Source organism: Camelina sativa, chromosome 1 (genome assembly GCF_030686135.1).
Source record: "Camelina sativa cultivar CO46 ecotype springtype chromosome 1, ASM3068613v1".
Classification (NCBI taxonomy): Eukaryota; Viridiplantae; Streptophyta; class Magnoliopsida; order Brassicales; family Brassicaceae; genus Camelina; species Camelina sativa.
In genome coordinates, this window is record NC_141880.1 from 26,466,651 (window position 1) to 26,480,000 (window position 13,350).

Genomic DNA, 13,350 nt, shown 5'->3' on the forward strand with positions numbered 1-13,350 from the left:
TTTCAACTTGATTTTTAAGAACCTTAGCTTGTCGGCCGTTTTGTCCACAATCCCGGGTCCGAATAACGTCTGTTCCCCAACCGGCGTCCAGCACAAAGGCGTTCGACATGCTCGGCCATATAGCGCTTCATAAGGCGACATTCCGATACTAGCTTGGTAGCTATTATTGTATGCGAATTCCACCACGTTCAAGTAACTTTCCAGGCCTCCACCCCAATCCAGTACGCATGCTCGCAACATATCCTCGAGCGTCTGAATTGTTCTTTCGGACTGCCCGTTCGTCTGTGGGTGGTACGCTGTACTCAAGTTCACCCTTGTTCCCAGGGCCTTTTGAAAAGCTTTCCAGAATAGCGAGGTAAACCGTGTATCACGGTCTGAGACAATGCTCACCGGTACCCCGTGAAGCCGGACAATCTCTTCCATGTACCTGACCGCGATCACTTCGGCCCCATCTGTTTCTGCGATTGCGATGAAGTGTGCAGATTTGGTCAATCTGTCAACCACTACCCAGACCGCATCGTGTTTCCACTTGCTCATAGGCAACCCAGTCACAAAGTCCATGGTCACATGATCCCATTTCCATTCCGGCATGGGTAGACTTTGGACCAAACCGCTCGGCACCTGATGCTCGGCCTTAACGAGTTGACAGGTTTTACACTTGGCAACCCACGCGGCCAAATCTCTTTTCATTCCCTTCTAGTGATAGTATCGTTTCAGATCGCGATACATCTTGGTCGAACCAGGGTGGATTGAGAACTTAGACTGGTGCGCTTCCCTTAGGATTTCGTCCCTTAGTTCCTTACCTTGCGGCACACACACCCGTCCATTCACCACAATGGTTCCATTGTTCGATGTTTGGAACTCAGTCTTATTATTCTCCGCCCAACCCTTTAGTTCTTTGTCCTTTTCCTGAGCCAAACGAATTCTACTAAGTAGGTCCGCTTGATCAGCTGCCCCTAAGCCCAATGGCTCCACTTCTCCCGACAATGCATTTAAATGCAAGGTCCCCAGCATATAAACCAATGCTTCCTGATTTTTCTCAGCTTCCACATCGAAACGTCTCCTACTCAAAGCATCTGCGACTTGATTCGCCTTTCCCGGTTGATAGGCAATATCCAAGTCATAGTCCGCGACAAACTCCATCCACCATCTTTGCCTTAGATTTAACTCTGGCTGGGTGAATATGTATTTCAGACTCTTGTGGTCGGTGAAGATTTGAACTTTGGCTCCATAGAGATATGAACGCCAAATCTTCAACGCGAACACCACCGCGGCCATCTCTAAGTCGTGCATTGGGTAATTCCTCTCGTGCTTACGTAGTTGCCTTGAAGCATATGCGATTACACTGCCCCTTTGCATTAACACACAACCTAGCCCGGTTATAGAGGCGTCAGTGTTCACTACGTACGGCTCGTCCGTTTCCGGCAGCACCAGTACCAGAGCACTTGTGAGCATTGCCTTTAACTCCGTGAAACTTTTCTCGCATTCCTCCGTCCATAGGAACTTGGTATCTTTCCCCGTCAATCGCGTCATTGGCTGAGTCATACTCGCAAAGCCTTTGACGAATCTTCGGTAATATCCAGCCAACCCAAGAAAACTCCTTATCTCGGTGGCATTCCTCGGACGTGGCCAGTCCTTTATCGACTTGATCTTTTCCGGATCCACGGACACTCCTTGGTCCGAGACAATGTGTCCAAGGAACCCGACACTCTTTTGCCAAAACGAGCATTTGCTTAATTTTGCGAAAAATCTTTTGTTCCCTTAACTGCACCAAAACTGCCCTTAAATGTGTCCAAGGAGTCTCCCAATCCTTCGAGTAGACTAGTATGTCATCAATGAAAATGATTACAAACTCGTCCAAGAATTCCCGGAAGACACCATTCATCATTTTCATGAAGGCTGCTGGTGCATTGGTCAATCCGAACGGCATAACCACAAACTCAAAGTGGTCGTACCTCGACCGGAAAGCCGTTTTCCGAATGTCCGATGGCTCTATCGGAATTTGATGGTACCCCGAGGCCAAGTCTATCTTTGAGAACCACTTTGCACCTTGGAGGTTATCCAACAACTCGTCTATCCGGGGCAATGGGTACTTATTCTTCACCGTAACCCTATTCAGCCCCCGGTAATCAATGCATAGCCTAAAGCTACCATCCTTTTTCTTCACAAACAAGACCGGTGCACCCCAAGGTGAACTACTTGGTCTGATAAACCCTTTTTCCAACAATTCTTCCAATTGTTTCTTTAACTCCGCCATTTCTGCCGGTGCCATCCGGTAAGGCGCTTTAGATATAGGGGTCGTCCCCGGTTCCAGCTCGATGTTGAACGGATCTGATCTATCCGCTGGCACTCCCCGTACCGCTTCAAACACATTGGCAAATTCATTGGCTACCAGAATCTCATCCAGTTCCTTACTTTCCCCAACTTCCTTTGTTGTGATTGTGGCTAAGTACGCCTCACAACCTTTCTCCAACATCCTTTCCGCCTGGATTGCTGAGATGATCAAACTTCCCGAAGTTGATCTTATTCCCTGGAATCTCAATGTTCCTTCCTTTCCCTCAAAATTTACTCTCCCTTGGTGACAGTCAATGTGAGCCTTGTACTTTCCCAACCAGTCCATCCCCAAGATAACATCATGTTTCATGAGTGGCACAATGATTAGGTCAGTAGGCATATCCACACCATTGACAATGACCGATATGCCGCGAACCACACCGTACGGGAACATCACCTGCCCGCCGGCTGCTCGGACCAATCCATATTCGGTGTTTGGTTCTCTCTGGAATCCACCTTTCCCTATCATTTCTGGGCTCACAAAACAGTGTGTGGCCCCCGAATCAAACAAGGTGTGCATTTCCACACCACCTATACTTAAGGTCCCTACACATTCCTCTAGAATGCTAAGTACCCTTATCCCCCATAGACATGCACCATGATGCTATGTAATGCACGAATTGAACTAAAACGGGTTCTCGTTACATACCAGTAATCGCCCTGTAGTTCCCATCGGCAGTTTCCTCAGACAGCTCATACACACGTGGTGCAACAGCCTGTCTCTTTGGTGGTGGCGGTAAAGTTTCCTCGCCACGGTTTCCCCGTTGATCAAGCTTTGGACATTCCCTCTTAAAATGTCCCTCCTTCCCGCACAAGTAGCAGGTCCTTGGCCCATTGCCATTGTCCATCCTTGGACAGTTTCGGATCTCATAGTCCTTACTTCCACAGCGTCCGCATGCACCCACGGCCTTCCAGCAAGAACCGCTGTGGTATTTTCCGCAAGTCTTGCACTCCCCATACTTGGGTTCAGACCTTGCGTTATCCACCTTGTCCCACTTCCTCTTTTGGTCGGTGGTTTTGGCTGGGTGAGTCGAACGAGAAGAAACTTTCTCGCGTTTGAGTTGTTTCTCTTCCTCTATCCCAGCTTCAATCATGGCCGCCCTTTCCACCACTTCCATGACCGAGTTAAAGACACCGTTCACGCAATGGTTACGAATGTCCACCCTTAGTCCACGGATAAAGCGACGTACTTGTGCTTTCTCTTCCTCAATTTCCTTTCCCACAAAGCGCCTAAGGCGACTGAACTCAACGTCATACGCGCGTACCGTCATCTCCCCTTGTACCAGGTTCGAGTACTCGCTTTCCAGTCGGTCCCAAGCCTCTGGGGGAAAGAATTTCTTGTTGAATTTTATCTCAAAGTCCGCATAGGTTAGGACTTGACCACCTATACGTTTCTCCACTGATACCCACCAGTCATGGGCTTCCTCTTCTAGGAAATGCACAACAATGTCCTCTACTCGTCAGCCACAATCGGGTCCGTACTACCCGGGAAATGTTTTGTTTTTAGCCTCGTGACATGCTCCAGTGCATCAAGGTAGTCCTTTCTCTTTCTCGGAGAATCTCCAGGACCTACCCCAATGGTCCCCGCAAAAATCTTGCTACGTACCGTTGGTACCACAGGATCCGGTACCAACGCCTTTGTGAGCACGTCCAGCTGTGCCATCATGGCCTTCATCGTTTCCCACTGTTCCTGGGACGATGGTACAACATTCGGTTGCCTATTCACATCCGTAGCTCCGCTACTCTCCGGCTTATCATTATCCGGTTGTTTTTCTCCAGCCTCAGGTCCGCTGCAATCAGGGTGTCCGTGTTCCCTACGTCCGCATCGACCATAGTCTCCGCGTCCATGGTCCCATCGGCCACCTCCTTGCCTTTTCTTTTCTTTTCCTTGCTGCTCTTACCCATCTGCAAAATTATGCATTAGTCACGGCTAAATTAACAAACCGCAAACAGTAAGAACAACTACCGCAAGATCCCATGAAGCCGATGAGTGGTGATGCCCCAAACCCGCACTACCGGTCCTAGAATCAAGCATGCTCTGATACCAACTTGAAAGACCCCATCCCCGGCCATCTATGGCCGGAGAGGTTCTCCCGTCCCATTACACTACTTAGTCATATTTTAGGGCCCATTCCTTTAAACAATGTTCGTTTGCACATTCTGTGATTCATACATAATCCTTATGATATAATACTTAGAGTAAGTAAACATTCGATATTCATTAAGTAATCAAAGGATTCGATACAGCTTATGAGTTTGCATAATAAGCTAGTAGAAGCTGTATAATCGATCCTATCTACCCTTCACACCACCACTCATCTTCCCGGCCATGAGTCCCGCGCCTAAGCACTTCCTTTCACGCGATCACCCTCCTTTCCTGAAACCAAGTAGGCATCAATAACATTCCCTTTTCTGCTGTACATGTCATGCAATGCACGCTAGGTACTAATAACCGTCCAGTACAGAGATCGGCCGGTAGAGAGTTATCCCGCGCATCAGTTCGGACGGTGTATTGGGGGTCTGTACCGATCCCTGTCCAACCACCAAGCCGCGTTTACTTTTCTCCGCCTGATTTGTCCGTACTCGGACACCCCGGATGGTACGCTGAACGGTAGGGAGGTAGCATGTGCATCAGTTCGGTTGTCTCACGGCGAACCTGGCGGTTCCCGATCCATTTCTGAGCCGCACCCCCTTTCCTCCGACCAACCAGACCATCCGAAGCATTACTTATGCTTATGTTTGATGCACTACCCCAATTCCCAGAGGAGGACCGAACAATATGCACGATTCCTGAACCGCGGACGTAAACCTATGCTTTTCAAGCCATGAGATTGGGTTTGGCTGCACCTAAGGCCGGAGCGGTTCACACAAAAGAGGAAGGACAAGCTTAGCCTGTGTGGAGACGGACCTTTCCGAGTCATAGAGAAGATCAACGACAACGCCTACCGCCTTGAACTGCTAGGTGAGTACAATACAATACGTCTACATCATTCAACGTTACTGATCTTGTTCCGTTTGACGTAGGTGACGACGAAGAAGTTTTGGGGACAAAACCTTCTCAAGGGGGAGGGAATGATGTGAGCACAGAACAGGACTCGCCACCAGGAATGACAAACATCGAGCCGATGCACCAAGGATCACGCCAGGAGCCACTACACGCTCGAAGAGCTCGTCTAAGGCCGCAAGAAAGAAGATCAACCAGTTAGTGCAAGCCTTTGTTCAGGAAGACGACCTGGCCAAAGTAGTTCAAGTGGAGACCGCACGGCCTTCATCCTCATCCTTACCCGAGAGTGAAGGCGACCAAGTCGTTAGGATCATGACCTGTACTCTTTTTCCTTACTCCGGGTTTTTTCCACGAGGTTTACTGGAGAAGGTTTTAATGAGGCTACGAGTCCTAACGCAAAACTCCTTGTTTTGAAGCCGAAGACGTGGTTCCCGTGTCAAAGCCAAAAGACGTGCTATCTTTGTTTAAGCGTTGCATTTTGAACTTTGTCTAGAACTTTCTTTTGTAACGTTAGGGTTGTATGACGTGTTTGTGGTTCTATTTAAACCACTTAGAGGGTGACGTGTTCTCCAACAAAGGAAACACGTCAAGGGAAAACGTGTGCGGACCATAGCGAGTCCGCGTGTCCGAGGCTCCCTCTAAACCCTCATACTATTTCAACCCTTGTCTTTATTGTAAAACACAGACATGAATGAAATTAGTTTTCTCAAAGAGTGAATCTTTGCCTCTTGTCTCACTTCTCTCTTTAGACCTAGTCTGGGACTAACTATCGAGAAACTCTAGTCGATTCACGAACCGGGTTCGTAATCGTCTAGCTCGACCGTATCGCGAGTAGAGCCAACACTCGTGTGTCGTCATTCAATCCACCCTCGTTTCCATTCCTCCTGGCAAAACCATCACGTGGTTCGCTAGCCGCTTCCCCTTTCTCGACGGTCGTTCCGTATCGCTTCCGCATCGTCCTAACTCGTGTTCCACTCGTTTGTTCTTCGCCCAAAACTCGTTTCCACCGTTTGTTTATCCTCTACAACCATTCCCCAAAGTTTGGCCCAAGGAAAGTTGCCTCTACGCTGAGCGACCCGAATATGTGACCTTTTGTCCGTACCGCGAGCCGATCGGCGCTCACATCAATACTCGTCCGAACTGATGCGCATGCTACCTCTCTATCGAAGGTACGATGAGACGAGCAACGGGTCGGCATCGGGCCGAACCGATCGTAGGATAAGTGACAGTTCGACCATGGAGTCGAACTAGACAAAGGATGATCGACGGTTCGATCATAGCGTCGGACCGATCGAAAGGCCATCGACGATATGCGTCCATGGACGGATCGATCGAGGGTTGACCGGTGATTCAATTGCTAGTCGGATCGGGTGGTCAAAGGATCGACGATACGAGCCGTAGGTTGGATTGATCAGTTGGGTGGTCAGTAAGTCGTTCGGAAGTATCGTCCCGGATCTCTGGTCGATCGGCGATTCAATTATGGGGTCGGATCGTTCGATTGGACCTAGCTCTGATACCAAGACTGACAAGTCGACGGTGTTCAATGGTATGACCGTTGGGTCAACTAATGGCACGTCTGATGCCAAGCTTCGGGAACACGAGTGGTTCGGGAAGCCGATAGAGCAACCGTTCATTGTGAACTGAAGGGACTATATGTCCCCATCCCTAATATGTGCAAGCCTGTGGGGTTGGTTGGTTGTATGGCTAAGCAAAAAGGGATGGGTCAAGGGTAAAGTTATATTCCGCTGCGTAAAGGGGTCTACAAAGCAAGGCCGCGAGCCAAAGCTAAGTGACCGAATCAATGGATATTCGGCCGGGAATGGGGCCAAATTGAAGTCGTGACCGCGGACGCAGGGACGTCTGGGTCGGGGTCTTTTAGTGATCGTGGGCATGCTGGCTCCAAGTTGTCCCGCGAGTGATACGAGCGTCCGAGAGGTGTTTGGGTCTGGCTCGAGCGTTCATGGTCTCGTAGTGGACGGTGTACATGTCAGCTGGGGAGCTCGTGACCAAACAGGCATGACTGAACAGGTATGGCCGAGCGTACACGATACAACGGGAGCGATCGAACAGATTCGTCCGATGGGTGCCTTTTGGGCCCTAAACCGCAGCCAGTACCCTATATATAGAGGGCATTTCTCTCATTTCCAACACACCATCGAAAACAGAGAAACACACCAAAAACTTTAGTGTATGAGTATAGGATCAGGAAGAAGGTTCCGAGAGATTGAGAGATCGGCGGTGGTGGAAAGTGTGCGGGTCAGCAGGGGAGCTCGTGGGTGGTCATGGGACGCGGTGACGAACGATCATGTCCGAACATGCATGGCCGGACAGGCACGACCGAATGTGCACGATCGAACGGGAGCGATCGAACGGTCTTGTCGGATAGGTGCCTTTTGGGACCTAGACTTCGTCCAGGACATTATAAATAGAGGGCATGGCCTTCATTCCAAGATACCATCATCCATCCATCGTCCATCTATGCCTATGGACCACAGTCATGAACCCCGGACCACAGTCGTGAACCACGAACGTACGGACGGAACTTGAACCAGAGGAAAGGCGCGGACGAAGAGAAACAACGAGTGGAATGGAACGCGGGTATGAAAAACACCAAAGAGTTATAGGAACGGGTGGTAAGAGGTTCACGAGGATATGCTCGACTCGCTAGTCCCTCAGATAAATGGAGGTAGAAGTGGGGTGAGGTAGCGACACACGAGGGATGGCTCTCCTTGTGATACGGCTGGGTTAGAAGATTACGAACCCGGTTCGTTAAGCTTCTAGGGTTTTCGTTTCAATCGCTGAAAACGAGAGATAAAGAACACTTTGATTTTTATTACCAGTCTGACCTTTACATGATGGAGTCTAGGCTCTTAAATAGGCTGGCCATTACAAGGGCCCACGTGGAATAAAAACAAAACGCAACATCCAGGAAATAGTTTTAAAAGACAACAATCATAAGCAAAAATTAAATTAAGGATAGAATGGACACGTGGCCAAAGTGGTCCTCGGCCATGGCCTTGCACTAGGGATCATAGCCTCGTTAAAACCTCCCTTGGTAAACCCATTGGGAAAAACCCAAGGTTGGAAAAAGATTACTACTTCCCTAATGACTTCGAGGTCTTCACCCTTGGGTAATGGTGAAGACCGAGAGAAGAACCTTGGTTGGCTGTCCGTCGGGTCGGTTGGGTCCGTGATCGAGCGCTTCTTGTTCTTGGACAAATTCTTGTACAAAGATGAGACACTTCTTCCTTGCGGTCCTTGCTACTGTCTGGCTCCTTGTCGTAGCTCCGGGTGTCAAATTTGGTGCTGATAGAGAGGTAGCATGCGCATTAGTTTGGACGAGTATCGATGTACTCGCCGAGCCGCACCCAATTTTCTTCTTAGGCATAGACGGACGATGGATGGATGATGGTGTGTTGAATGGCCTGGGAGTCCATCCTTTATAAAGGACACACCCATTCCTCGCCCCTTTTCGATGGGTTGCCTCTCTTTGAAGGAGCTCAACAAACTTGGGGAACCAGCTAGCTAAGCGGTGGTCAGCTACACAAGATGATACACTAGCTAGATCAGCTAGACGAGCTGGCCGACAGCTCAACTTAACTCGGTTATCATTTTCCTTAAAACAAATTGCCCCCCTTTAGGATCGCGGGATGGGGGCACTACAATTACTAATTGGGATTTCTAAATGATATATTGAAAAAAAACAAAAGATTATAAAATACCATTGGTTTTCCATAGAAGATCTAAAGCATACAATGTGAATATATTAAAAATATGAACTCTAGAAAAGAACATGTAACCGACAGAAGCGATAACCCAAACCAAAAGGCATGTCTTAAACTGATCAATCTCAAACATAGCCGCATAAACTTAGAAGCAATAAACATACTTCATTCCATCAATTCAGAACAATCAATTTACTTCAATTCACTTCTGAAGACAAAATATGTTGTATTAGGTTGACATTGTTTCCCCACTTATGTAAAACCCAAGTACAAGCAAATGAATCCAAATCTCAACACTACAGGTACCACTTTATCCTCTGGCCATGCAATAGAGGTTTCATGCACATCTTCCATATACTTGATCTTAGAAGATAGTCTCCAACCTACAACATCTGTAACCTTTACAACATCCACCCAAACTCGACATGCATTAGGGCCTAAAAACAAAATGGAAAACATGGTCAGGATTATTCGATAGCCAAAGTCATTCATTAGGGCCTAAAAACATGGTCAGGTTTACCTAAAACCTACAATTTTTAAAATCGCAAAAAAAAAAAAAGAAATTGATTGATTCTTATTTACTTAAAGTCAATTTTCAAAATATGTCTGTTAAATTGATTCTTATTTACTTAAAGTAATTTTAAGTTATTTTTATATAATCTTTATATGTAACAGAACATTCCTAAAATACATCTACAATAAGTTTGTTTTTCTAAATTTTAAATATTTCATTTTTGCTAATATTCTACAAAATCTCTATTAGAGTAAAATTAACATTTCAACTTTCAAATAATATGTTTTTAGATTTATCTTCTAGGATCAAAAAATATATTTGTTATTTTGGTTATCAATAGTTATGTCACTTGGGTTTAATTTTTAAAATAGTACAAATTTAACACTAAACTAGAAAACTGAAACAAATTTTATCTTCTGATTTAGAAAATGAAACAAATATTTGTAAAATTAACATTTCAACTTTAAAATAATATGATTTAGAAAATGAAACAAATTTTATCTTCTAGTATCAAAACAAATATTTGTAATTTTGGTAATCAAATATAATATAAGTTATGTCAGTTGGGTTAAATTTGAAAAATAGTAAAAAATTAACACTAAACAAGAAAACTGTAGAAAGTTTATATATATGCATATAGATTTACCCACGTATATCTTATTATATAAAGTTTGGTTTTCAAAGTTAGTAACTTATAGTGACACTTGTCAATTTTAACGATTAGAGATTTTGCCATGTGTTATACAAAAACTTTGTTTCAACTAATTTTATAATTAATAAGATAATTATAAGACATAAAAGATTTTAACAATTTTAATAAATATAAAAAGATAATTGTTATATGTATATCAAAGAAGATAATACTCTTCCTAATTTGAAATAACTAATTCTATTAGAAAAAAAATAAGGAAATTATACAATTTTTTTATATAATACCATAATTAATAAAATTATACTATCAATCTTTAATAATAGTAAAAGAAAAAAGATTTTAGATATTCACCAATAAATTGTTGTAATAGTTTTTTCAAATACACCACCACTAAACTTCTTTATATTATTAAAGCTATGTGCAATTTATGACCTATATTAATTATATTTTCTTTTTTTCTTTCTTTCTGTTTGTCAAAATTTAACTATGAGATCAAACTTTGAAAAAAAAATAACATATATATATATATGTATATGTTTACGTAAATTAGAGCATATATTTACATATTATGCATATATATATATATATTTTCTTGGAAGTAAATTTACCTTTAATTCATAAAAATTTGAGGAAACTTAATAAACGTCTATGAATTTTTGATATTGTTAGTTTTTCAATTATGAGATAATATTAGTATTCAGTTTTTTCTTTGATAATTATGTTTCACTAATTTTTAATTGTTTTAAATATGAAGTAAGATATAACTTTGATACAATGATTGATTTTAATATGATGTGAAAATCTAATTTTAATACAATATGATATAAAAATCTACAGTAAAATTGTATTGCAAAATGGAGTGCGTTAACTATAAATCAGGTTTAAAATATATATATATATATAACTTAAAATTTCTTATTTTTTTCTTATAATTAATACTAGATTTTAACCCGTGGTATACCGCAAACCTATATTTTATTTATCACTAAACTTTATTTTAATTGATGTTGTATGTTTGATGTTGTATGTTGTAAAATTTTATTTATGACAGTTTTATGAATTTAGGTTACACACTCCACCTGCTATTTATATAGAATTTAGTTACTTTAATCTTTTTTGTTCTCAATAGATTTATGTTACATTTATGGGCGTATATGCGGGTAGATATGTATATTGAATATTGAATATAAATTTGGTTAATACGTATATTATTCTAAGATGAAAATAAGTATATTGGCTGTGTTCTTTTAATAATCCACCGACACATCTGCTACTGAAAAACTTAAAGTAGCGATGCAAGTGTCATCGACCCTTGACCCCTAATAAAACGGCGACTCTGAATAAAACCAGTGACACCAATTATTAAGAACAAAAGCTATAACAATGGAGGAAGGGAGGAAAACCAGCGACAGTTAAAGAGAAAAAAACCAGCGTCCTCCATGTAATTTCTGGTCGCCAGAACATGTCGCGCGACAAAGAAAAGAACAGGGCTATTGTGTGTTAAGTATGGCCAATTATATAAATAGATGGTGGAGTGTAATAAAACTGAATGAAAGTAAAAACCAAACCTTAAACTTATTATAATCAAAAAGAAACACTAACACATATAAAATAGAAGAGAAACATAATTTTTAGTTAAAATCACTTAACTGTTGTGTTCATTTGTTTACATGTTTCTTTTTTTAACCTGGCGTACACCACATACATTTAATTTTCATTCTTATTTATATTTTATATTGTATTTTTTTGTTAAATATTGTATGTCTTCCAAATAGAGGAATAACTAAATTTCCCGACAGTGTATGCGGCTAAATGTTTATATTAATTTTTTTAATATTGTATGTGTCTTGAGCATGTTGAAAGACATACACAAAATAGGAAACAAATTAGTAAAGAAGATTTAGGAAAACAGATTAGAAAAAACTGAGCACATTGAAACAGGAACAGACACATGACATGCCATGCACTTGGAGGGGACAAGTGAAACAAAAAGATGAGACGTGGAACCACAATGTTTCAGAATTAGAAACCAAGGCTAGTTTGATCATAATCTGTAAATCAACTCCTAAGTCGTAGCTTAATGTTCCTACATTTAAATTTGAAAGGACGATATTATTGGAAGGGATGCAATATCTCTGTAGTCACTAATTCACAACTCGTAATGACGCAACCTAGCTAGCTCTGGTATTTTTGAAGAAGTCTGCAACTAAAGACAAATTCAGAAGCTACACAAAAACGTCAGAAGGAAATGAGTTACCAAAGCATACTTCTGAGGTAGTGGGAATCCCTTGCGCCATATATTCATGTAGTAGTCGTTTAAAAGCATCCACAGGTACAAACGCCTACTTAGAATCCCATAGCTAAAGCTCCTACCATTACGAAAATTTGCAGGATCTGAAAAAAGTATAACGGGTAACGGATTCCCAATCAGGAGATGCACAGAACTAGCATTGAAGTGTTTATGGTTTCAGGAAGTAACATACCTTGTGTTTTTGATATTGAAATAGAAGTCTATTTCCGTAAAGGTAAAAAGAAACAAAATCTGTAAGTTATCAGATTTCTTATTGTCACTCATTTGATATGTAGACAAAATGCAGAGTAAGCTTATAAGAACTATTTAGGAGAGAGCAGCGAAACGATGAATTAGAGACAAGCGTTGAAGATAAACAATACAGAATTCAAGCTTACTTCCATCAATTTTAGATATATATAGCCAGAGCTGGGTACCTGAGTTGATGGAGTTATTGTTTTAAAAGGTGGCATCATCATTATATTTCAACCACGTGATCTGAATGAGAAGAAGAAACATATTATAGTAGAGACAAGCCTTGAACAAGATAAGCAACAATACAAAACAAGTGGTAACATGTAGAGTTGTTTCTAATGCATATGTTGTTAATTAGGGAAAATAAGGGAAGGAGCAATATCCTTTACCTAAGGAGTAGAGAATTGCATCCATAATTGCTGGTTCTGAAACAGTAAAGGTAAAAAGATCCAGATTATATTTTGCAACGAATTCAGAGTTTCTAAAGGGATTCTAGGTGCCATGGATGTTGAGTAACTAACCCAAACTGAGACCAAAGAAGAGCTTAAACTTGCACGAGGAAGAGTTATAATACTA

At 42.4% G+C, this 13,350-nt stretch overlaps 1 long non-coding RNA gene across 17 annotated transcripts in view; it reads right to left on the reverse strand.

Annotated features, from left to right (window-relative positions):
* Nucleotides 1-9,208: 9,208 nt before the first annotated feature.
* LOC147950421 (uncharacterized) overlaps nt 9,209-13,350 on the reverse strand; it is a 5,379-nt gene continuing 1,237 nt past the window's right edge. For 3 of the 17 annotated variants that reach the window (XR_015595008.1, XR_015594998.1, XR_015595018.1), the window contains exons 5-9: nt 13,164-13,199; nt 12,957-13,017; nt 12,713-12,771; nt 12,497-12,623; nt 9,209-9,500 (exon numbers count right to left, since the gene is read on the reverse strand). This is a non-coding gene — a long non-coding RNA (uncharacterized LOC147950421). Of the gene's footprint in view, nt 9,501-12,032; nt 12,316-12,486; nt 12,624-12,712; nt 12,772-12,956; nt 13,018-13,163; nt 13,200-13,350 lie in introns of those variants that run through there. The other 14 variants (XR_015595014.1, XR_015594999.1, XR_015594994.1 and 11 more) reach the window with 9 other exon arrangements.